Here is a 24,616-nt window from a genome sequence, read left to right as displayed (position 1 = left end):
TTTCTAACTCACCCACTTTCAGTTTGGGCTTTTAATAATTACTAGTCAGATTTTTTTAAAAAAAACAAACAAGACTGACCCAAGGTCTATTTTCTTTGCCAAGGTCATTCTCCTTGCTCAAGATTTCTAATCACTTCTTCAAGTAGATTGGCTTCTACATGAAGTTTATCCACACTGTTGTGAACAGTGAGAACATACTGAATGATCTTATTTGCCAGTATACAGCAAATATTGTTACCAAATTTTATGATGTTTTCACTTTGGCCTAAAGAGTTTCTGCCACAACAAAACAAGCTAATGTTAATTTGGCTAGTGTAGATGCTAAAAGAGGATTTCCCTTGAGGTTAAGAGATACAGACAAAAATCAAGCCCCAAGACATAAAAAATTATTTTAAAAATAAACCTTCGATGAACCAAAAAATTAGAATCATTTTATTCACACAAAAGTCCCATTAAGCCCCTCTTTTCCTGCACTCATTTAATAATTTATGCACTCAACAAATCTTTACAGAGCCATTACTTTGGATCATTTTATAGGTGCTAAAGAAAGACAGAAAGAAAGCAGCTAACAACTTGTGGCCTCTTGGAATTTATATCCTAGCAGAAAACAACAGAATAAATTGTCTACATAAAATATATGTCATATGGTAATCAGTACTGTAGCAAAAAAAAAAAGAAGAAAAGAAAAAGAAAAAGCAGAGAAGTGAGGTAGGGAACACCCAGTCAAGGAAGGAAGGGGGCAAGAAAGGATAAGGAAGGTAAACAAGCAGAGGACCCACAAGAAAGGAGGCATGTGAGTAAATGCTTAGCAGAGATGAGGGAAGAAGCTGAGGGCCTATCCAGGGGAGACAACAGACCTGTGTCTGAAGCCAAGTGATCCCGAATAAGGAGATTAAAGGATAGAGATGAGGCAAGGGCAACCAAGGTTGGAGCGGGTCAGGATGGAGGAGCATCATCCTGCACAGCACCCAGGCCCAGACTGGATTTACTCAGTGAGGTGGGGTGACCTTGACAGAGTGTGAACAAGAGAACAACACAATCTGGCTTTGGTATCACTTTGGCTGCTACATACAATGAGGAAGGGGTTGGAAGGATAATGGCAGGGCAGAGAAGCCTGGCTGCCCAGAACTGTCAAACAGAACTTTTGAACCTGCTTTCTCTAATGAAGATTCTCAGCATCTGTTTCCTCATGCGATAAAAGCATAAGTGTACCTGTCACATCTTCCAAAGGGAAACTCCTCCATTAATACCAAGGCAACTTCCTGTATGTTAAGAGTCACTCTATCAGTGCAGCCAAAGCTCCCTCTGGACCTAAATGCTTTGAGAGGGCTTCTTAATTGCATCTAATTAAAGAGCATGTAAACAGTCTTAATTTGAGATGTCTATGTGAGGATGAAGTTTAATTATATAATATTAAATTTAAAAACTCTTCTCTATAAGTGGATTTTTTTCCCCTCATATGAAAAGCTGATATTGCTACATTCTGTGGACTAGACATATGGTGTGGTAGTTTTATAACTAAGAAAATATAAACAATTTAACTCTGACACATGCTTAGAATTCTATCATATGGTATCAGATCACATACGTTAAAATTCAGAATTATAGAAGATAAACTTAAAAACATTTTTGTGTTTTAGGGAGACGTTTTTAATCTTCACATCAAATTGCCATTGGATTTCATTAAATAGAAGGTTCCCATAGGGAATTTTTAATATAGTAATGTCAACATGTTCAGAGAAATGTAGTTATGATTTAAATTGAGATTTCTAATTTGGGCTGCTAGGGTTCATTATTAGTTTTCCTGGATTCTACAAAATTCATAAAATTATATTCAAAATATTGTGTGTGTGCATGTGTGTATGAAAATTGTTGTCATAGATTTGCCAGTTTCAAAGAAAAGCTTTACCCAGTGAATTTTAAAAGTTTGGCACGCTCAGTATGAAGAAATAATTTCATCACAAGAGAAGTAAGTATAAGTAACATGTTAGTATTTATCTTGAAATGCTTTTTCAGAGTCTTCTAAGTGCAGAGTACTGCAGAGCCCACAAAGAACTGAAGGCAAGAACTAACTCTCCTAAAACTTACAGTTTTCCCCTAAAAGATAAATAAAATCTACACACACACAAAATCTACACACACACACACACACAAAAATCAGGAAAATGACAAGGCAGTGATCTAAGCAAGGAGCAGAAACCCAATCTCACCGAATTAGGTAAAAGTGAATTTATTATTAGGTCAGTGACAAATAATGGCATTACTTTTGCACCACCAACCTAAGAATCAGAAGAATTGCACAGAGCCCAAGTGCCTGAAGTATGCCCAACTGTCACAGGAGTTGAGACATTTTTTCTTGCTCTTTTCTTTTTCTTCTGCTCTGCAGAATATCTGATCCATTCTGCTGTCTGCCAACTGTTTCTGATAGGCTTACAATTTTTGCTTCTCCAAAAATTGGCTTATGACCAGTTTTGGACTGCCATAGTGACAATGGGGAATGCCTAATTCACCAAGCTTCTCTGTCTCCCAGCTTGACAAAATCTGATGCAGCCTCTGTGTCTCTTAAGAATACATCAGTTCTTTAGAGAAAGGGAATCTGATATTCCCACCTTGAATTCTGAATCCATCCCTGGTCCATGAAGAGGTAGCATCATCTAGTATAAGCCTAGCCACCTGGGGACTTAAACACATCCATAGACAGTTGCACAATACAGGTTGACAACCCAAACCCATCTCTCTATCCTGGTAGTCTGTGACTAAGTGCCCAAACTGGCCAGTGTTAAGTTTTGTCCTTTAATTTGTAAAGCATCTGGGACATAATTTGTACTCATTAAATTTTTTTTAAGTGAAAGCAAGTTTATTTAGAAAGTAGAGGAATCAAAGAATGGCTACTCCATAGACAGAGCATCCCTATACTCATTAAATACTAATGCTTTCACCAAACACACACTTTCATGAGTCTCACATACATATTCAAACACAACTATTATACTTACAAGGTCTCACCTTGTCCTGGGTAGCCAAAAAGATAATGACAATTATAAACCTCCTTCCTGTCCTCAGGGCTCTTATAATTCATTACAATATAAAAGAGTATGTGGTAAGTGCCAAATGGGTGATCCATACAGGAGTGCTATAACTAGAATATCCAATACCTGAGGCAGATCATTTTTCAACACACCTCCGTTCTGTATGACAAAATTATTTTCAGTAATAACCTTTAAATTAGCCATAGTAATAAATCCTTCAGTAAGCATCATATCTTTCCATATAATATGAAAGTCAACTTGGACACCTCCCGGTATATTTGTAATGGGTCAGAAAAGTTACATTGAGCACGATTCTTGTCCTGGACCCACACAGCACAACATATTCCTGCATTTAAGCAATAGATTTGAAATAAACTATGAGAGCACAGTGATTGTAACGACAAAAAGCATTGAGTTACTTCGAATCTGTCATTCTGGAGTCTTAATTGTGCTTAACATTTAAAATACTAAAATAGAGTGGCTAGAGTGAACATTTACAAATCAGACCCAGCTGAATCTGATTCTAGAGAAAATCTCTTTAGTTTCTTTTTTAAATTAACATGTGTATCTTCGTTTGCATGTCTTGATTTAGTGGTAGTTACACATGTATTACTCAAACTCACAAGTAACTAAAGCAAATGTTTACAAGTTAGACCAACAAAATGTATTTTTAGGAAACAGGGTTTATTATTGACATTATTTAGAATTGCCATCGGTGGTGATAATAAAACATAGACCGAGATTTAGCCTGTGTTATTATTGTTTTTATATTCTCTACAGACAATGCATCCTGGGGAGACTGCTCCTTCTGCCTCCAATATCCTGCCTTAATATGTGATACCAGATGCCAAACACCCTGGCAGTGGAGTGAAAGGAGATTTTAATACTAGTACTATTTAGGACACAAATACCACTAGCTAAGTCTGAAAATATATATTAATATATTGGCTTAAGGGCTTAAGACATTGAAGTGAGTGAGAACTGTGCTGTCAGGAAATGTTAGGAAATATTATCAGGACCTTCTCACACTCTATCTCTCAGTTGTAATTCTTCCTCTGTCGTGTCCATTCTCAGATAGGCTCATCTTTTCAGGTACAAAGGTGTCTGCCAATAGCCCTCAGCCCTCCTTCAATTCTCTAAGCAGGCCCAGCAGAAAAAAAAAAAAAAAAAAAAAATGTGTTTTTTTTTTCCTAGCTGTCATTCTAACTCTGAGTAAGTCATATGCCCATCTTAAACAAATTAGTGAGGCCAAGGATGTGCAAGGACTGGACAAATCTGATGACTATGTCTATTCTTGGAGCTAAGAGTCAATTAACTGCAATCCAACCATAAGAGTGGGAGTGAGATATGGTGCTTCAATTAGTAGAGAAAAGAGAACCTTCTGGGCAACAGTCATAGCTACCCTGTGCCAGTCTTTAGGCTTACCTGTGATGGTTTAATTTGTGTATCAGCTCAGCTAGGCTATGTGCCATCATGTGGTCATATACTGATCCATATGTTGCTGCTGAGGTTTTTTTTTTTTTTAGTTGTAATGAATATTTAAGTCAGTAGACTTTTAAAGTAGATGACCCTTTATAATGTAGGAGAGCCTCATCCAAACAGTTGAAAACTTTAAGAGAAAAGGTTGAGGTTCACTGAAAAGGAAGGAATTGTGCTCCCAATTGCCCTTGGAATCATGACTGCAATGTCAATGCTTGCCAGAATTTCCAACCTGTCCTGGACCCACCAGCCCTGCTAAGTGCCTCAGTCTTCTGTAGAGGAATGACTCCAAAAGCCGAGGGAGACTGCAATGTTAGAGTGCAATTATTACTTAAGACCTGCTCACCTACCCTGAAAGGGTCCAGAGGGCACATCTTTAGCCACATGATATGATAACCATGACTGTGAGAAATGACTTTGTGAGGGAAGCCCAGCATCCTTGAAGAGTTCTGTAGTTACTCTTCTCTATAGGTCAGAAAATACAGTGGGGACTGCTGCCACTGAGTTGGAAACCTAAATGCAGTGGGGAATCATTGGATCTGGAAGTGGCAGGGGCTAAGATGCAACACTTAATTGCTAAAGGCATGACAGGCATGACTACCACAAGGGACAGCAGAGTCAAAGCAATAATCAAAATAGTCCAACTTGCAGAAAACTATGGCTAGTTGATCACAGTGTTCCTAGATATAAAATAGTTGAGCAGTCAACTAAATTCTTACTTCATCTGTGTAAGTGGAAACGTTCTAGGTCCAGTGAACTAAAGTCCTACCTGAATCATAAAAAGTAAGCCATGGCCCATCAATGAATTCTCTAGAGAACCCTGGCTGACCTAGGGTTTTTCCATTTTGAGATAGTATAAACTATAAACTATCTTTATATACATAAAGAAACTGAGGGTGAGAGAATTTCAGTAATTTGTCCAAATTCATACATTAACGAATTCTGTAGTCCTGGGATTTTTACCACGCTCTAGAAATAAATCCAGATTATTAACCACTTAAGTCTAGCTCCTAGCCAAGTACATGACCTACATATAGTAACTGTTCAATAAATATCTGTTGAAAGAGTGTCCAAAAAGAATTTTACAATGGTTTCTCAAAATATATTAAACATTAATATTATAATGGTCATTATAAATATATTACTGATAATATTCTAATAACTAAAAACTAACAAAAACATGTTAAAGTTACTAATAAAACTGATTTGGTAGATGGAGGGAGAAAAAGGGAGAGGGAAGTTGCATAATAACCACAGAAGAATTTTAAGATTAATGTTCTATGGTGCAATGTTAGAAGATGAAGACTTGATTTACCTTACTTTTTGCTCTTGATAAATATAATAAAGGAAAATTTAAAAAGAAAAGTATAATTTTTAAAGAATATCAACTTTTTGTGGTATATTTTTTCTCCTAAACTACTATTCTTAAATTTGACCTACACTAATAGCTTTGAAGAACAAAAAAAAAGTTTTCACTTGGAAGTAAAAGACTATAAATCTTCTTTCCTTGCTCTGGCTATAAATTTGTTGGGGGAAAAAAGCCCATCATGGGTTCTTGACTCTGTCACCATTCCCATCTCTGTGAAACTAAAATGTAGGTGGTACCTTTTCCTGACCAGAATTCCATCAAGATATTACCTCATTAAATTCTAACAATGACAGTGAAAAATAATTGAGTGACAATAAGTTACTGGTAAGATCTTTGTATCTATCAAGTGATTTTTAAATAGATACATAATAGATACTTTCTTGACTACAAAAGTATTTATATGTTGGCAAACATCCAAATCTAAATTCAAGATAAATAAAAAATGATTGTTTTCCATCTTTTCTGAAATTTTATTTCTCTTTTTTTCACTAAACATATATATTACTAAATATTTATGAGTCTCATTTCTTCAGACTCCTCAGCCTCCAGAGCTGTAAGGAATATATTTCAATTGTTTAGGCCACCCAGTGTTGGGGTGATCAGACCCAATAGTAGGTTGCAGGGGTGACAAAGTCTGGCAGAGTCAAAGGAATGAGAAAAGACAGTTTGAGAGAGAAAGTGGGTCCAGGGAGCTATTGCTAGTGTATGGAGGCTGTGAAGGCCCTGAGCTCTGGGAGCCCACCCTATATATTGGTAATCCAACAAAGAAACAGGTGGTGAGAATGCGGGGTCGAAAGGGCACGTTGCATTAAACACATGATTTACAGCTGTGATGGTTTAACATTTGCTCTGCTACTTGACATAATGGAGAGCAGGTTCTTTTAACTTAAGATACAATCGATCCCGGGAGAGCAAGGAGCCAGCAAGTCTAGTCACATTCCAGAGCCATGAGCCCTGGATTCTATCCAAGCCATGAGGGGTTTTATGCCCTGGGCTTAGATTATGGTGCCTCAGGGTAGCCCCCCACCCTCTAGCACAGGGCTTGGCATTCCGAAGGCCACAAAGGGTTTTAGACCCTGGACCCCAGACATGTTCCAAGACTCTTTTACATTATGTCAGACATGCAAGCCCCGCCTCAGCTTCTCCCAACACTCAGCTTTTCTCCCAACAACCCAGAATATAGTAATTTGGTATAGAAGCACAAACTGACTGAGACATGAACACATATGGCCACTCCCAAGGTCTTGCTAAAACATCCAAATGATTTCTTTAAATTGTATCTGACCTCAATGGGACAATTTTATGTTATCACTATTGCAGTATATATGGCCTATAAAAATAAAGGAAGGAAGGAGAACTTTAAGTTTGGTAATTTGGGGATTTGAAATGTGAGTTCAGTATGATTTTATGTAGGCCCAAATTTCTGCAGTGGCCATGCAGTAAAGTAGAAAAGCATAAAGTAATAAGAGAAGGAAGAAATGTAAAATTGTAGAATGCAGTCAATGTAAAGTGGGATTGCAGAATCTCTTCATTCTAGTTGAGATTTGCCATGTAGGAACTTGGGTGTAGCATTGCCAGATGCGTTAGATTTTCAAGATAAGCCAGAAATCCAAATTTCATGTGATTTTAAAATGTCAGTAACAAATGTTTTAACATTTAAAGCTGTGTGGGTGTGGCAGGATGCACACGTGATGGAAAGCTCATGTGCTCTATCTTCAGACCTATGGCCCACTAGCTTGTAATTCCTGGTTCAAATGGTACACAAAATTAGTTTAATATTATACAGCCTTCCTTAACTGATGGGAGCAGAGTGCTGCAAACCTCAGATGTTCAGAAAAAAAACTGAACTATGATTCAGCTTATGAAAAACAATATAGAAAATAAATCAATTCCTAGTGTAAAACTAATTGAGCAATATTACCTCACACATGCAACACAACTGGGGTAAGCTTATTTCAATTCAGTAAACACACAGTGCTCTGCCAGGCAGAACCATTCTAGGAAGTAAAATATCAGGAAAAATCCTACATATGCAATTTTGTCATAATCACAAACTGCTTCAAGTCAATATCATCAATCTGTTTTAAATAAGCAAAAAACAACTAATTAAATCCAGAATCATAAGATTCAACAGTTAAAAATTCTTGTTGCCAAACCAGCTATTTTTTATCTACAGATAAATCTTGATTTGACATACCCATAAGTTATAACTTCTAGGCTTCTATGTGCCCACCCTCCTTTTATAAAAGCAAAGAATACATCACTGAATTATTTCACAAGTGCAACAATTACAGGATGCAATCCAATCAAAAGTTCGGTCAGCATCCTACCTTAGAAATATTTAGAGGCTTGACTAGTGAAGTCAGTTTTATTGTCCCTTCCTATATCCTGCCTGTAGCTGTCTCTGATATTTATTGTTTTACTTCAGACTTGAAAAGTCTACTCTAATAAAGAAGCTGGCATGACTTAACAGTATTTAAATCAAAGTCTCAATATGCAAAGGAATTAATATTTTCCCAATGGAAACATTTCCTAAAGCTTTCAAAAATGCCCCTCTGCTTCTAGAACTCTAGATAGGTACCCAACACCTGACCTTCTTACATAGCGTTTGCCTATGCTTCAGATTTAGCATTATTATAGCACTTGTCACAAGTCTCGTCCTGTTTTTAAATAACTCATGTATGTGTTTGTCTTCACAGACTTGTTCTAGATATCTGGAAGGTAATGATTTGGTCTTATTTATCTTTTATTATTCTTTGATAGATGACCAACCCATAATAAGGCCCTACTCAGAGGAGATACTTAACAATGTTTATAAATTAATTACAATATAAAACCCTGAAGATTGAGAGATATGAAAGCAAACCATCCTTTCCCTTGTATTTTTTGTTTTAGATGGTAACTTCTTTCTGACTGTAGCTGTTGCCACTCTATAATGTTAGAAGATACACATCTTCTTGTTGAATTACACAGAATAGCTTTTGAGTTTACCATTTGTCAACAGACGATATCTCTTAAGACTATGGGGATAATACACATATACATTATATATACTGACTCTTTAATAGAGTGTGGTAACCAATGACAGCAAGGATCACATTATATTAAATTCACTGTTTATCTCTTCCTTAGAATACAAGTCCCTGAGAACACTGATCATTGCAAGTCTCTTCACATTTTGAACACTAAACAGAGCATAGAGCTCGACAAGATACACTCAGTAAATAACATACCTTAAAAAATGATCAATAATAAATAAATTTGAATAAAAATGATAATAGCAGGCCAAGTGTGGTAGCTCACACCTGTAACTGCAGCACTTTGGAAGGCCAGGGTGGGAGGATCTCTTGCAGCCAGGAGTTTGATCAGGAGTTAGAGACCAGCCTGGGCAATATAGCAAGACCTTGTCTCTACAAAAAGTAAATAAATTGAAAAGACAATTGCCAGGCACGATGGTACACAACTGTGGTGCTAGTTACTGAGGCAAGAGGCGAGAGGAGGCTGAGGCAAGAGAATTGCTTGAGCTCAGAAGTTCAAGGTTAAGTGAACAATGATTGTGCCACTGCAGTACAGCCTAGGTGACAGGTCCTGTCACAATTTTTTTTAAAAAAAAGACAATAACAGACAATTAAAAGAAACAAAATAAAACGTAGTAAAAGGATTTCTGGTTAAGATAATGATAGCTGTCTAAATTTAAATCTCCATGCATCATCCAAAAATTATACAGATAAAAAGAATAAAAAATAATTATAAAAAATGTATAATTTAGATTATTTAATTTAGATTAAAATTATATAATTATGTAGAAATATTACATAATTTAGATAAAAAATAAAATTTTTATCTTTTCAGAAAAGCTTAAAAACAAAAAATGCAACAATCTTCATTTACCTGGAAGTAGAAAAATATGTACCAATTACTATGGGAACTATTTCTGTAGCTCCTGCTACAACCTTTTGCAGAGACTATGTGGGATTTGGAAAGTGTACAAAAAAGAGAAGAGGGGATTGAGGAAAAAAATATGTTCCCACAAATAGAAAGTCCCAAACTAAGAAGAAAAGATATATTAAAAAGAAACAAAATAAGAACAAAAATAGTCCAGGTACATCCAAGCATTGACCATAGAGATGTGATGTAAAAAAATCACACACAGAATGACTTCAACAAAAATGGCAGTGTAGGTAGCTCCAAGGACCTGTCCATCCACAGAATTTCTGAAAAATCAAGGATAACTTTGAGAATCAACTTTGTAATAATTCTGGAAAAATTCAAAGACTTACAGGAACCAAGGAAACCCTGAATCAAGAAGGACACAACTTAGAAATTGTAGAAAAGCTTTGTGGCACTTTTACTTGCCCTAGCCCCACCTAACTTCCCAGTCCAGTGGTTGTCTTGAGAGGGCATCCCACATTCATACTGTGGGACACTGGTCCCTGATTCTGGGGACAGCACAGCAGATCTTCTTCTTGAAGAACTGTGTTTGTCTATGCTAACTTGCCTGGGGGCTACCTTAGGAGCTGACTCAAAACATTTGCTTTTGTTTCACCTAAAGCAGAGTACACTCAGGGCAGTAAAGCAGGTATGCAGAGGGTATTCTTAAAAGTCATTGCAAGGGAAGTGAATAATTGTGGCAAAAAAATAGACATGGAAATCCTGGGAGGAAAAGTTGGTGAGAACATTCCTTTGGGTTATTAGGAAATTCAGAAGCACTCCCGTATATTGAGAAATTTAGGAAGTCATGTGCATATGCAAGGCAAAGCACATGCGCAGAAAAGACTTTAGAAGACCCTAAGTTTTCACCTCTAGCTACTCAGGGAGAGCAGTAAGTTAAGGTCTAGGCAGAGATGTACATAAACCAGTCAAGTGTTGGAGAGCCAGTCTGCAAAGACTGACAGAGTTTTGTTTTCCCGTTTTTTAATTTCTCTTTTTGGAAGAGCTTAAGAGGAATTGGTGTTTTCTTAAAAAGGCAAAACTGTACTGAAAAGGAAGAAAAAAACTGGACCACTGATACTTCTCTACTTTAAATCTGACTACTAAGCTACAGTAATTGAAATCATGTGGTACTACCATACAGATAAGCATATAGACCAATGGAATAGAATTGAGAAAACTGTACTTCTATGACAAAGGGTGCCACAGTCACTCAGTGAAGGAAGAATAGTCACCTAAGTAATGCATGCCATAGCGATGATAAATGATGCATTCATGAATAGTCACTTTAACAAATGATGCATTATAAGTACCCATATGCAAAAGAATGAAGTTGGACTCCTACCTCATACCATATACAAAATAATAAACTCATAATGGATAAATAACTTAAATATGAGTGCTAAAACTATAAAGATGTTAGAAGAAAGCATAGGAATAAATCTCCATGACCTTGGATTTGGCAATGGATTCTTAGGTATGACACTAAAAGCATGAGCAACAAAAGAAAACTCTTACTCTTCAAAAAGCATAACAAAAGAAAACTTATTCCTCAAAACTAAAAACATCGCTGCATTCAAAGAACATATTCAAGGAAGAGGAAGGATACCTATATAATGGGTGAAAACATTTGCAAATAATACGTCTAAAAAGGATCTAATGTCTAGAATACATATTTTTAAAACTCTTAAAATTCAATAACAAACAAACATTTAAAAATCACCTTAAATAATTTTAAAAATTAAAAACCGAGTAAGTTTATTAGATTCAGGAAGGATAAAAAAGGACAAAATTATATCAAGAAGGAAAAAATTAAACATTGCCAAAGAAAATTAAATTTGAATGCAATATAATAGCATTAAAGAAACACAACTGGCCGGGCGCGGTGGCTCAAGCCTGTAATCCCAGCACTTTGGGAGGCCGAGACGGGCGGATCACGAGGTCAGGAGATCAAGACCATCCTGGCTAACCCGGTGAAACCCTGTCTCTACTAAAAAAAAAAAAATACAAAAAACTAGCCGGACGAGGTGGCGAGCGCCTGTAGTTCCAGCTACTCGGGAGGCTGAGGCAGGAGAATGGCGTGAACCCGGGAGGCGGAGCTTGCAGTGAGCTGAGATCTGGCCACTGCACTCCAGGCTGGGTGACAGAGCGAGACTCCGCCTCAGAAAAAAAAAAAAGAAACACAACTAGGAGATTAAAAATAAGAAAAAGTTGTACAAAAAGTCAGAAAAAATGGCTATGAAAGTATTCAAAATGATCTAATATTTGTACAATTTGAGTCCTTGAAAAAGGAAAACAGAAACAAAGACAAAACAACCTTTAACCTTAGCACAAGGAACTATTCTGGAAATAAAAGATCTAAATTTATTAATTGACAGGGCCTAATTAGCACCTAGACAAATTGACCCAGATTTATGAATGCCTAGATATATCATAGTAAAACTGTTAGAATTTAAAGAAAAAATATTCTCTCAGCATAAACCTCTAGGCATAAAGATCAAATAATGTACAAATAGAGTGTCAGGAAATTATCCAAAGCAACCCACAAAGTAAAGCAATAGTAGGGTATCTTTAAAAAAAAAATACTCAAGAAAAGCAGATATGAACAAAGGGATTGTTTTAATCCAACCAAGCAATCCAATCTCTTAAGTGTCAATAATAAAGGAAAACAAATTTAAATAAGCAAGAATTTAAGCAGTTATGTAACTATGAGTTCTTTTTGAGTTATCTACTAGACAATGAACTTCATTCAAATAAGAGATACCAAAGAAACTAGCAAAGTAACTTATTATGAAGATTTAATGTATTTAGTTACAGATCTGAAACTTTCATAAAAAAGGAACCAAACATTTGAGGAAGAAATTATTCCAATTCTCTATAAACTATTCCAGAAGATAGAAGCAGAAGCAACACTTTCTAACTCATTCTAAGAGACCAGCATTACCCTAATATCAAAACTTAACAAAGACATTGTAAGAAAACTAGAGCCAATCTCTCCCATGAACATAGAAACAATCCTCACCAAAATACTAGCAAACTGAATCCAATGATGTATAAAAAGAATTATACACCATGACATATCCAAGTAAGATTTTGTTCCAGGTATGCAAATCCGAATCAAATTTTAAAATGAATTAATGTTCTAACATAAACATTGCAATTAAAGAATATAAATATATACGAAAAAGTGTGTATATACTGAATATGTACAGACTTTTGTCCTTGCCCTTATTTTCTAAACAATACAGTATAATAAGTATTTTAATAGTATTTACATCATATTACATATCATAAGTAATCTAGAGATGATTTAAGGTATGCAGGAGAAGCCAGGTGCAGTAGTTCACACCTGTAATCCCAGCACTTTGGGATCGCTTGAACGAGCCAAGAGGCAGAGGTTGCAGTGAGCCAAGATTAAGCCACCGCACTCCAGCCTGGGTGACAGAGCAAGACTCTGTCAAAAAAAAAAAAAAAAAAAAAAAGACAGGAGAATATGCACAATTTATATGTAAATACTATGGCATTTTATATCGGGGACTTTTTTTTTTTAATCCATACAGAGTCCTAGAACCAGTTCCTCAAGAACACCAAGAGACTGCTGTGCTTTCTTACAAGAATTTTCAGCATTCATGTAAAAGAAGCAATTTAAACTATAAATTTTTCTTTATTCCCTTTGATATAAGGGGCAAAAGCATCATGGTTTACATAAAGTAAAATACTCTTTTTTTCTTTTAAAAAATAAAGCCTGAAGTTTTTTTATATTAAAAATGAATTAGTATAATCCATCATATCAACAGGCTAAAGAAAAGAATCATAAGATTATAGCAAGTTATAGCAAAAGATGCAGAAATCCCATTTGAGAAAATGTAACATCTAGTCATAATAAAAAACTCTCAGCAAACTAGAGAGAGGGACTTCCTCAACTGAATCAAGATCATTGACAAAAGCCTACAGCTGACATTATACTTAATGGGGAGTTTCTGTCCTACTGAAACTGCAGCTGGAGTTGCCCCTAAAGCAGAAGAATTCCCAAGAAGGACTACCCCAAACTGTCTGAAGAAGAGGCTGGGTGGAATTCCAAAGAAAGAAGCACTAAATGCCAGGATGACGAAACCAAACCATTTATTTATTTTTTTGATTAAATTTTTTATTTACATTAATTGTTTTACCACTATATTTTATTAGGTAATTTTTAATAGACTTTATTTTTATTTTTAAGACTTTGATTTCTTTTTTTTTCTTTATTTTTTTATTTTTTTATTATACTTTAAGTTCTAGGGTACATGTGCATAACGTGCAGGTTTGTTACATATGCATACTTGTGCCATGTTGGTGTGCTGCACCCATCAACTCGTCAGCACCCATCAATTCATCATTTATATCAGGTATAACTCCCAATGCAATCCCTCCTCCCTCCCCCCTACCCATGATAGGCCCCGATGTGTGATGTTCCCCTTCCCGAGTCCAAGTGATGTTATTGTTCAGTTCCCACCTATGAGTGAGAACATGCGTGTTTGGTTTTCTGTTCTTGTGATAGTTTGCTAAGAATGATGGTTTCTAGCTGCATCCATGTCCCTACAAAGGATGCAAACTCATCCTTTTTTATGGCTGCATAGTATTCCATGGTGTATATGTGCCACATTTTCTTAATCCAGTCTGTCACCGGTGGACATTTGGGTTGATTCCAAGTCTTTGCTATTGTGAATAGTGCTGCAATAAACATACGCGTGCATGTGTCTTTATAGCAGCATGATTTATAATCCTTTGGGTATATACCCAGTAGTGGGATGGCTGGGTTATATGGTACATCTAGTTCTAGATCCTTGAGAAATTGCCATACTGTTTTCCATAATGGTTGAACTAGTTTACAATCCCACCAACAGTGTAAAAGTGTTGCTATTTCTCCACATTCTCTCCAGCACCTGTTGTTTCCTGACTTTCTAATGATTGCCATTAAAAAAGTGGGCAAAGGATATGAACAGACATTTCTCAAAAGAAGACATTCATACAGCCAACAGACACATGAAAAAATGCTCATCATCACTCGCCATCAGAGAAATGCAAATCAAAACCACAATGAGAAACCAAACCATTTATTAGGGGAACTTAATAAAGAGGGGGTTTCAGCTTCCTCATGATGGACAGCGAGGAAAGATTTTCTACCTAGGAATATCCATTACAAAGGGGTGGGGTGATAGAGTTTATACAGAGGTTAAAGAAATTTAAGCTCAGGGCCCAGGCTAGTTTCTAACTGTTCAGAAACATGTTTGATCTTTCAGTGTTTTGGGCATAACACCAAGAGTGAACGCTAATTTACACTATGGACTTTGGGTGATAATAATGTATCAGTGGAGGTTCATGGAGTGTAGCAATGGTACCATTCTCATGTGTGATGTTGTAGAGGAGGCTATGTATGTGTGGGGACAGAGGCATATGGAAACTCTTTGTACTTTCCACTCAATTTGCTGTGAACCTAAAACTGCACCCTTAAATGAATGTGCTTACCTTGATTTGATTTAATAAAAGAATCCATGAATCTATGCTGATATAAATAAATGAATAAACAGACATAAATCAAATTTCTTCCTTAAAATGGAATCCAACTGACAAATGTAGAAACAGTGAGGAAGTTAGAAAATTAGCATTAGCACCCATGATAATGAGTCAATTATGCAAAAATATTTACTGGATGCTAAAACTAATGGTTAAAGGTTTGATGAAAAGCAAACTATTTACACAATTCTAAAGTATCTTCTCACAAATTACTTAGTAATTACAAAGAGTAAAAAACTACTTTCTAGGGGAGAAATCAGGCAAACTCTACCTTAACCAAATGATTAAAGTTGAGATCACTAGTAAGGGAACAAACCAACATCATATGACTTCTGATATGACACACTGAGGATACATCACATCTGTGGCACTCCTGCCAGAAACCTATTTAAGTCATATAAAAATATCAAACATTAAAAGAGATATCTGGGGTTTTTGTTTGTTCCTTCAATTTTTAATTTTTGTGAGTACATAGTAGGTATACATATTTATGTAGTATATGTGATATTCTATACAAGTATACTGTAGGTAATAATCACATCCATCAGGGTGAGTATACATCACCTCAAGCATTTATCCTTTGTGTTACAAACAATTCAATTATACTGTTATTTTTAAACGTAAAATTATTATTGACTATAGTCACCCTGTTATCAGATACTAGATCTTATTCATTCTGTTTTTAAAAAACATTACCTAAAACCAGTTAATACAAAAGCTGACATAATACTAAAGCATATGAAAGTAGCAATTTAATAAAGAGAATTGAAATACAGTCTTCGACAGATATATATCCCTTAAATAACATTCATTCCTCATTATTCTAAGGGTCTTTAAATTCTTCATAACCTGAACATAATCATGTGGAAAATATCAGAAAAACTGAAGTTGATGGCAATTCTACACAAAATTAGCTTGTACTAAAAAAATGGCAAAGTCATGAAAGAAAGAAAATACTGAAACAGTTCCAGAATAAAGAGATGTTATAACCAAACTCAATGTGTGATTTGGGTTCAGATCCTAAACTAGATAATATATATATGTATACACACATATATGACTATAAATGACATTAAAAGTAATTGGCAAAATTTGAATAAACCCTGTAGATTAGACATCTCTACATTAAGTTAATGAGTTGGGTCACTGTTTTGTGTTGTATAAGAGTGTTCTTGGGTTCTTAGGTAATATATGTTGAAGTATTTAAGGATAAAGGGGCATTTACTCTCTCAATAAGGTACAGAAAAAATAATTGTGTGTGCATGTGTATATTCAGAGAATGATAAAGCAAATGTGGTAAATGTTAGCAACTGGGAAGTCTAGGTAAGGAGTAAATAGTCATTCGACTTCTTGCAATTTTCTGTAAGTTTGAAATTATTTTAAAATATAATATTATAAAATTTTTAAAAATAAATCTAAGTATGTAGTAACAAATGTTACAATGTTTAGTTGTAGGATATGCTTATACAAGTAGGTTGTAGGAATAGGATATCTAGTCATAATTCTGATAAACCTATTTCCTTGTTTGGATGGAAGAAAAAAAGGAACTGGAATTGACTCTATTGCCTACTATTCTTAATGATTCACTGAAATGCAATTTTTTGAGCATTTCATGGCAGTAACCTAACCTCTCTTCTCTTCCTTATTCATCTTTTCAGAAAACCATGTTTCCTTATCGTTTCATGAGATCCTCTTTGGGCTTAGTATAACAGAAGCTTCCAACAGTTTTTGTAAAATACAGAACCATGAACTCTCTAAGCAGAAAACCCGTTATCTAAGACTTAGTTGATTCCTGGATGAGTATCTCAATTTGAGGTACTGGAAGTGAATAACTTATAATGTTATTTCAGCAGTATGAGTTAAATTTCTGATATAAACCTATTTAAATCAAATAAAATATTAAACAGTGAAAAATATAACAGACACATATCAGAAGCATCAATTTCCTAAAACCAAACAAAAATGTTATAAAAATCGACAAAATAAACCATGTTAAAATAGCAGTGTAATAAACAGAGAATAATATTTTTTCTGCTGGGCGCAGTAGCTCACGCCTATAATCCTAGCACTTTGGGAGACTGAGGCAAGAGGATCACTTAAAGCCAGGAGTTTAAGGCCAGCCTGGTCCACAAAGTGAGACCTCACCACTACAAAAAAATTTTAAAAAGTGCTCTCAGCTATTCGGGTGGCTGAGGCAGAAGGGTCATTTGAGCCCAGCAGTTCAAGCCTGCAGTGAACTATAGTCATGCCACTGCACTCCAGTTTGAGTGACCGAGCAAGAACTCATCTTGAAATAAATAAATACATTTCTTCTCCATCAGGCATTTCTCTCTTAAATATGCATGCATTCTTCTAGTGTAAAGTTTTTCAACTGCATTCAAAATTATCAACATCGCTCTCAAAAATTTTATTGCCAATTTTATTTTAATGAACATGTCAAATTATTTGAATGAAAAATTCTAGAAGATAGAAGATTTCATGGCTGCTATTTATTCTTAAATAATTATTCCCCACTTTATAAACATTAGATATCTGAAGTAAGCAATAGCATTTCCATTGATGATTTCAGCCGGATTCAGTGCTAAAATTCTTCAGTGTCTCCACAACCACTGGTAGCTTACCCCCAGACTTTGTGGCTATTTCAGTCAGAATTTCTAAAGTCACCACTCATTTTTTGCAATAGCAGCTAATTTCTACACAAAGCAAAAGACGTTGTTTTATTTTGAGACATATGGATTCAGTGAGTCTGACCACACCCCCATGCAAAATCAATGTTTTCCACATCATGACTTAGCTTATCTTGTTATCCACTGATTTAATTGATCAAAACAAATCAACTTCAATCATAGGTTTTGTGTCCATATTAGCCATTTGCATCAGCAATTGTAAATATATATTTTTAATGTTACTGTAGAGGGTTCTATACCAGTAGTGCAGCAGATACCTACTCTGACCTGGCAATTACCAATGGTAATGCAAGAAAGTTGACTTTAAAAATGATCATGCACTGAGTAAACATATTGCGGTATGTAGCCACTCCACCAATATTAGCATTTATTGGTTCTCTTGCTATATATAGTATTTGATAAATGGTAGGATACTACCACAGATCAAAAAAAAAATGAGGAGCATTATGCATGATATACTTCAAACAAATCCAGCATCTTAAAGACTCCCATTTTTGTCATTAACTATCCAATAATAAGGTTTGAGATTCACATCAAAACAATATAGAACAAAAAGAAAGAAGGTGAAGGTACAGATGACAAAAAACTGCCTGAGAGTTATTAATTGTTGAAGTTGGGTGATGAGCTGACGTACATTCTTTATAATGTCTTTCCAATTATGCCAACTTTTATGTATGTTTGAAATTATCCATTATGTTTTAAATATACCACCTTTCATGCTATTGATATAAAACTATATGCAAAAAAAATCAAAGTTTAAAAAAAGGTACAGAAGATAAGGATAATATGCTAACTTTTGGGCTTAAAAGAATATGAAGGTGGGGTACACATTTATTTATGTGTATAAAATTGATTCTAAACAAAATAAAACTTAAAAATTAAATCATACTACTACTGTATAATTTAATAAAAACGACTGGTTTTAATTAATCACCTCAAAATACTTGTATTTGTGTTTAAGACGTTGGACTGGAACTTGTGATCATGTATGACTGCTCATAGTCCACCAGGACATGACTCAACACATTTTTACTGTCAAGCATCATGTGTATCAGTGATTTACTGGTATTAAGGGTAAGGTAAAGCTAAGAATTTAAATTACATCAGAAACATTAAAAAACTGAGACCATAATTGATGAACTGAGTATTTTCAGGTCCATAAAGAAACAATTCTGAAGAGTTTACATTTCAGCAAACAGTTAAGAGCGTGAAACAGACTGCCTGGTATCAAAATCTGCCTCAATTACTTACTAGTTGGGTAGCTCTTGGGCTAATTCCTTGACCTCACTGACACTCAGTTTCTTCATCTGTATAATGGGAATATCATACCTCAGAGGGTTGTTGTATTATTGTGTCTGGAATCGGTTCCTTCCGGTGGGTTCTCGGTCTCGCTGACTTCAAGCATAAAGCCACAGACCCTGGTGATGAGTGTTACAGTTCTTAAAGATGGCGTGTCCGGAGTTTGTTCCTTCCGATGTTCCCATGTGTCCAGAGTTTGTTCCTTCCGATGTTCAGACATGTCCGCAGTTTCTTCCTTCTGGTGGGTTCCTGGTCTCACTGACTTCAGGAGTGAAGCCAGCAGACCTTCGCAATGAGTGTTAACACCTCTTAAATTAAGGTGGTGCATCTGGAGTTGTTTCCTCCTTCTGGTGGGTTCGTGGTCTGGCTGACTTCAGGAGTGAAGCTGCAGAGGTTCCCAGTGAGTGTTACAGCTCATAAAGGTAGTGCGGACCCAAACAGGAGCAGCAAGATTTATTGTGAAGAGCCAAAGAACAAAGCTTCCACACCATGGAAGGGGGCCGCAGGTTGCCGCTGCTGGCTGGGTGGCCAGCTTTTATTCCCTTATTTGGCCCCACCCACATCCTGCTAATTGTTCCATTTTACAGAGTGCTGATTGGCCCGTTTTTACAGAGTGCTGATGGTGCGTTTATAAACCTTTAACTAGACACAGAACGCTGATTGGTGTGTTTACAATCCTTTAGCTAGACAGAAAAGTTCTCCAAGTCCCCACCCCACCCAGAAGCCCAGCCAGCTTCACCTCTCATTATTACATGAGTTAATCCCTGTATAACTGGGTTTAAGGTTTCTTTTTAATATTTTTAACCACAAAATCCGTCACATAACAAAAGTAGGAACAAAAATAATAGTTCTACAGTATGTATTTTGCTAAATAATTTACAATGGTGGTAGCACAAGTCCATAGTCCCTTAACTAAAACTCTTAAGCTTCATATATTTCAGAAATCAGAATTTTTCAGATTTTAGAAAGATAATGCACAGTAAAGACTGCATATTTTATACCTCCAGTGAGGTCTGAAGTAGCACCCAATAATCAAACACATTAATATTCTGTATTGAAATGCATGAATATTCAAATTGAATATAGCTTTACCAAGATTATAAGTCACCTCAGCTCAGTAAAGGTCAGGTTTTGCAGCCAAATGACTTAAAAGAAAGCTTTTAGTTTTCCGAGATTTGAGATTTCAGAATTGTAGATAAGAAATCATGGATCTGTATTTGCATAGCTACTAACAAAGCTAGGTACACAGAGATTTCTTTATGTACCTGTTAACTGGGTGAAGACAGTTTTCACAAAAACATTCTTGTCTCTTGCAAAAAAAGAATCAAATATGCACTTTACCCACATTAAGTTTTATGACTTAACTGTGAACGCATGTGCTTTTCTAGCCAAAAAGATCTGGTAGGCCCACAAAATACAGCTATGTACCCACTAGGATATCTGTAACAGTTTCTATATCTGGATTAGATTCTCTTTAGGATATTCAGTAGCTTTGCTTCAGGTATTCCTAGACTACTAAAATACAAAGTAACATGCAGGTAAAAAGGATTTCATTGAAGGAAGAGAATAAGGAGGATGCAGGAGAGAAATCTTCTGTTCAGATTAACTGGGTCCTTTTGCAACTCAGAGTTTACTCCTGTAATAACGAGCATTTTTAATGGTTTTGTCCAAATTTTTGTCTATACTTCTTTTTAATGCTATTAATATAATCCAAAGAATGTAAATTTTATCTTTTCCAAGAAAAGTGTCCATATAATGTTTTTTTTTTTTTTTGAGATAGAGTCTCGCAGTGTCGCCCAGCTGGAGTGCAGTGGCATAATGTCAGCTCACTGCAACCTCCGCCTCCCGGGTTCAAGCGATTCTCCTGCCTCAGCCTCTCAAGTAGCTGGGATTACAGGCGCCTGCCACCACACCCAACTGACTTTTTGTATTTTTAGTAGAGACGGGGTTTCATTACGTTGGTCAGGCTGGTGTCAAACTCCTGACCTCGTGATCCGCCCGCCTTGGCCTCCCAAATGGGATTACAGGCGTGAGCCACCGCATCCTGCCTAAGTGTGTCCATATAATTTTCTAGATGTCATTCGTTTGAATGGTCTTCAGAAAATGACTTTTTTTTTAAACAAATGGTCAATAAATAAACTATACTTTTAGTTGTTGCTCTACTTGCCTGGATTTATACTAATTACTTAACTCTCCATGTATTTAATTAACAGGAGAAATCAGAATGCTTTGTCTGGGTGAAAGGCCTTATAATTATGCTGACAACTATTATTAATAATTACAGAAGTAATTCAGGATAACTTAATTTTGCATGTAGTAAAATCAATAAGAAAAACCACATACTGAGCCTGCAAAAACATTATTTATAATCAATTTTAATTTCTTTCTCAGCAAATTTAGTTTTTATATTTGCCATACATCAAAGCTGTGGATGTTTAAAGCCCAGAAGCCGAGAAATAAAATGAAATAATCCAACAGGCATTTTTAAAGTGAGAGGCATTTCTATTTATAAGTGGAAATCCTATCATTATCTCAAATAGTATATTATACTTGACCAAAGTCACTTTTAGGAAGATAACCAAAAAGAACGCTAAATGTTAGAAAAATTATTTTTCTAATATTAAAGAATTTTACTTAGGACCCCTGTTGATCCATTTATGTGGAATTTTTATTATTTTTACCTTTCAGGCTACAAAAATCAGCAGTTGACATCAAAGCCAAGGTAGACTGGTAAATTTTAAACTTGTTTATTCTTCATCTAATGAATGCCTTAACCATCCATGAGAAAGAATCAACAACCTTCTACTTAAAAGACAGCAGTTGTTTTTAAAGCTTCATGCTTTATCCACTATGTCTGATAAGAGTGATTACTGGGGATCATGGTCCATTCATTTAAATCTCCAGAGTAAAGTTTCAAACTCAATGGGAAAAGACCATACCTACTACCACTGCTGTAACTGACCAGGCTGGAAGTACTTCTTTATCATGCTCAAAGCTGAGGTACAAACCTTATCTTTTCCCAAACCAAAATAAATCACTCAATGTCCAGCTTGACACTAACTACAAAAGATTTTACAAAAGAAGTAAAGGGTCTCTTCGGGTTTACTGAAGGAAAGGAAGAGACATCTAAGTCTTGTGAGTGCCAATTGCAAATGATTAATGAATCAACCCAAGCTAACAGGAATGGGAGTAAATCAACACAGGGTCAAGTGGTCTAGGTGTCAAAAGGCCGAGCAAATAAGCAATTTGTTGTGATGTTTGTAGAGGATTTTCCCAGGGAAGGTCACAAAGTACTGTGACTGCAAATAGAAGAGTTATGAAAACTCCTCTGCTGACTTCTGGGGAGGAGCCCGTCTGCATTCCTGATGGGTGCACACAAAAGCGTCTGTCCTTAGGTGCCTGCTGATCTTGTTAGAAAACAAGGTGTCTTGAGGACGTTTTCTCTCTACTCTGTTTACTAGAGCAGACAAACAGATTCTAGACTGCACAAAATGAATGTTCAGAAAAAGGTGAGAGGAGAGGGAGTGGGAGGAATCCTAGAAGGTGAAATAAACAGAATATAAGCCGTCATAAACTGAAAGGAAGAACATAAGAAAATCTGCTTCTCTGTTTATCAAAGTTTCAAAGGTTTGCAGAAATTGTTGTTAGTAATCAAGTTCATAGGCTCTTACCACCTACTGCAGATAAACAGAGGATCTTTAGGCCGTAATAGACAAGAATCTCTGTTTTACACATAAAGAAACCCTTTCAAGAAGAGAGAAGATTGCATTCAGACCAGTTATTACTAACCACTGTTATTGTTTCTGGTAACCGCTGGGAGAAGCAGACTGCTGTTCTGCTGAGGCAGAAGCAAGGTGAAAAAACACTTGCCCATCAAACAACCTGTGTGTTCTGCAATCTCAGAAGAGTGAAAAATACCTCCAAAAACCTAACAACAGAAAAAACTCTGGGTTGTAACTTCTGTGTGAGAGTATTGAATCTAGGGTCCACAAACACTATATTAAGTCCCCAAATCTTTTTTTTTTTTTTTTTTTGAGACCGAGTCTAGCTCTGTCGCCCAAGCTGGGTGCAGTGGCGTGATCTCCGCTCACTGCAAGCTCTGCCTCAAGAGTTCATGCCATTCTCCTGCCTCAGCCTCCCGATTAGCTGGGACTACAGGCACCTGCCACCATGCCCAAAAGTCCCCAAATCTTACTCCCTCCATGTACATGTGATATGCTGATTAATCTGTGTGCATTGTTCTGACTTTTATAGCCTCCATCAGATTCTCAAATGGTCCTTAAAGGTTTAATAACCACCACTTTAATATCCTCATAGCCAGTAGGAGCTAGTACAGGACTGAAAGGAAGAAATAGCAGTGACCCTCTATTTAGCAAGCTAACTCCAGCAGAGGGTTTGTCATGAACCTCTCTTTCTCTGTGTATCTGTGTGTGTGTGTGTGTTAAACAAAAAAACTGAGTCAAGATTCAAAAGTCTTGGTATATTGTTAATATTAATAATCATATAATTTTTAATCAATTTTATAACAGAGTGGAGAATTTTGCCAAGTGACAGGAAGACTGTAAAAAGAACTAAGGATAATATGTTAGATGGGGTATTTGTTGATTAATCAACATATTGTTAAATTGAAATTTAAGGAAATGTTTTATAAGTCCCCAAGCAGATACAAGGCATAGCATCAAAAGGTAGATTGAAAGAACCGTGGTGATGCATACATGGGTGAGCAAATACTCCTCAGATTTCATTGGTTCATATAAAGAAATAACACAGATTCAACATTTTCGTTATTAAGGAGTACATATCTTGCATATTTTTTCCTTTTCCATTCTGCTGGTGCTCCAAAAGGAGTATTCAAAATCAAACATTTTCTCATGAAACATCCACGTGAAATTATTTTGTAAGATGAGTGAATAATAACCTTTGCATTGAAAAACTTAGGAATTTTTAAGACTGCTTATGAAAGATAATATATTGATATGAGAAAGCAAAATTATTAAAATCCTGATTAAAATCCTTTAATTTCAAAATTGAAAGAGTAAGAAGAAGCATAATTTACCAATAACTAAAATTAAATACAATGTAGATAAGAAGATATTTAGCTTTTTCCTTGCAAGATAAAATCCAAGAGATATAAGTTCTTGCAGATGAGGTGAGTAAATTGTTATTTGAATCTTCAAATTATGGAAATCTCTGAAAGAGGGATTATAACACTCACATAGTCAAATATTTTGATTTTCAAAAAGAGATTATTAAATTATGCTTGCACCAAA

The sequence above is a fragment of the Rhinopithecus roxellana genome, chromosome 14, assembly GCF_007565055.1.
Source record: "Rhinopithecus roxellana isolate Shanxi Qingling chromosome 14, ASM756505v1, whole genome shotgun sequence".
Lineage (NCBI taxonomy): Eukaryota > Metazoa > Chordata > Mammalia > Primates > Cercopithecidae > Rhinopithecus > Rhinopithecus roxellana.
The sequence above is the reverse complement of the archived record's forward strand: the minus strand, read 5'-3'. Positions refer to the sequence as shown.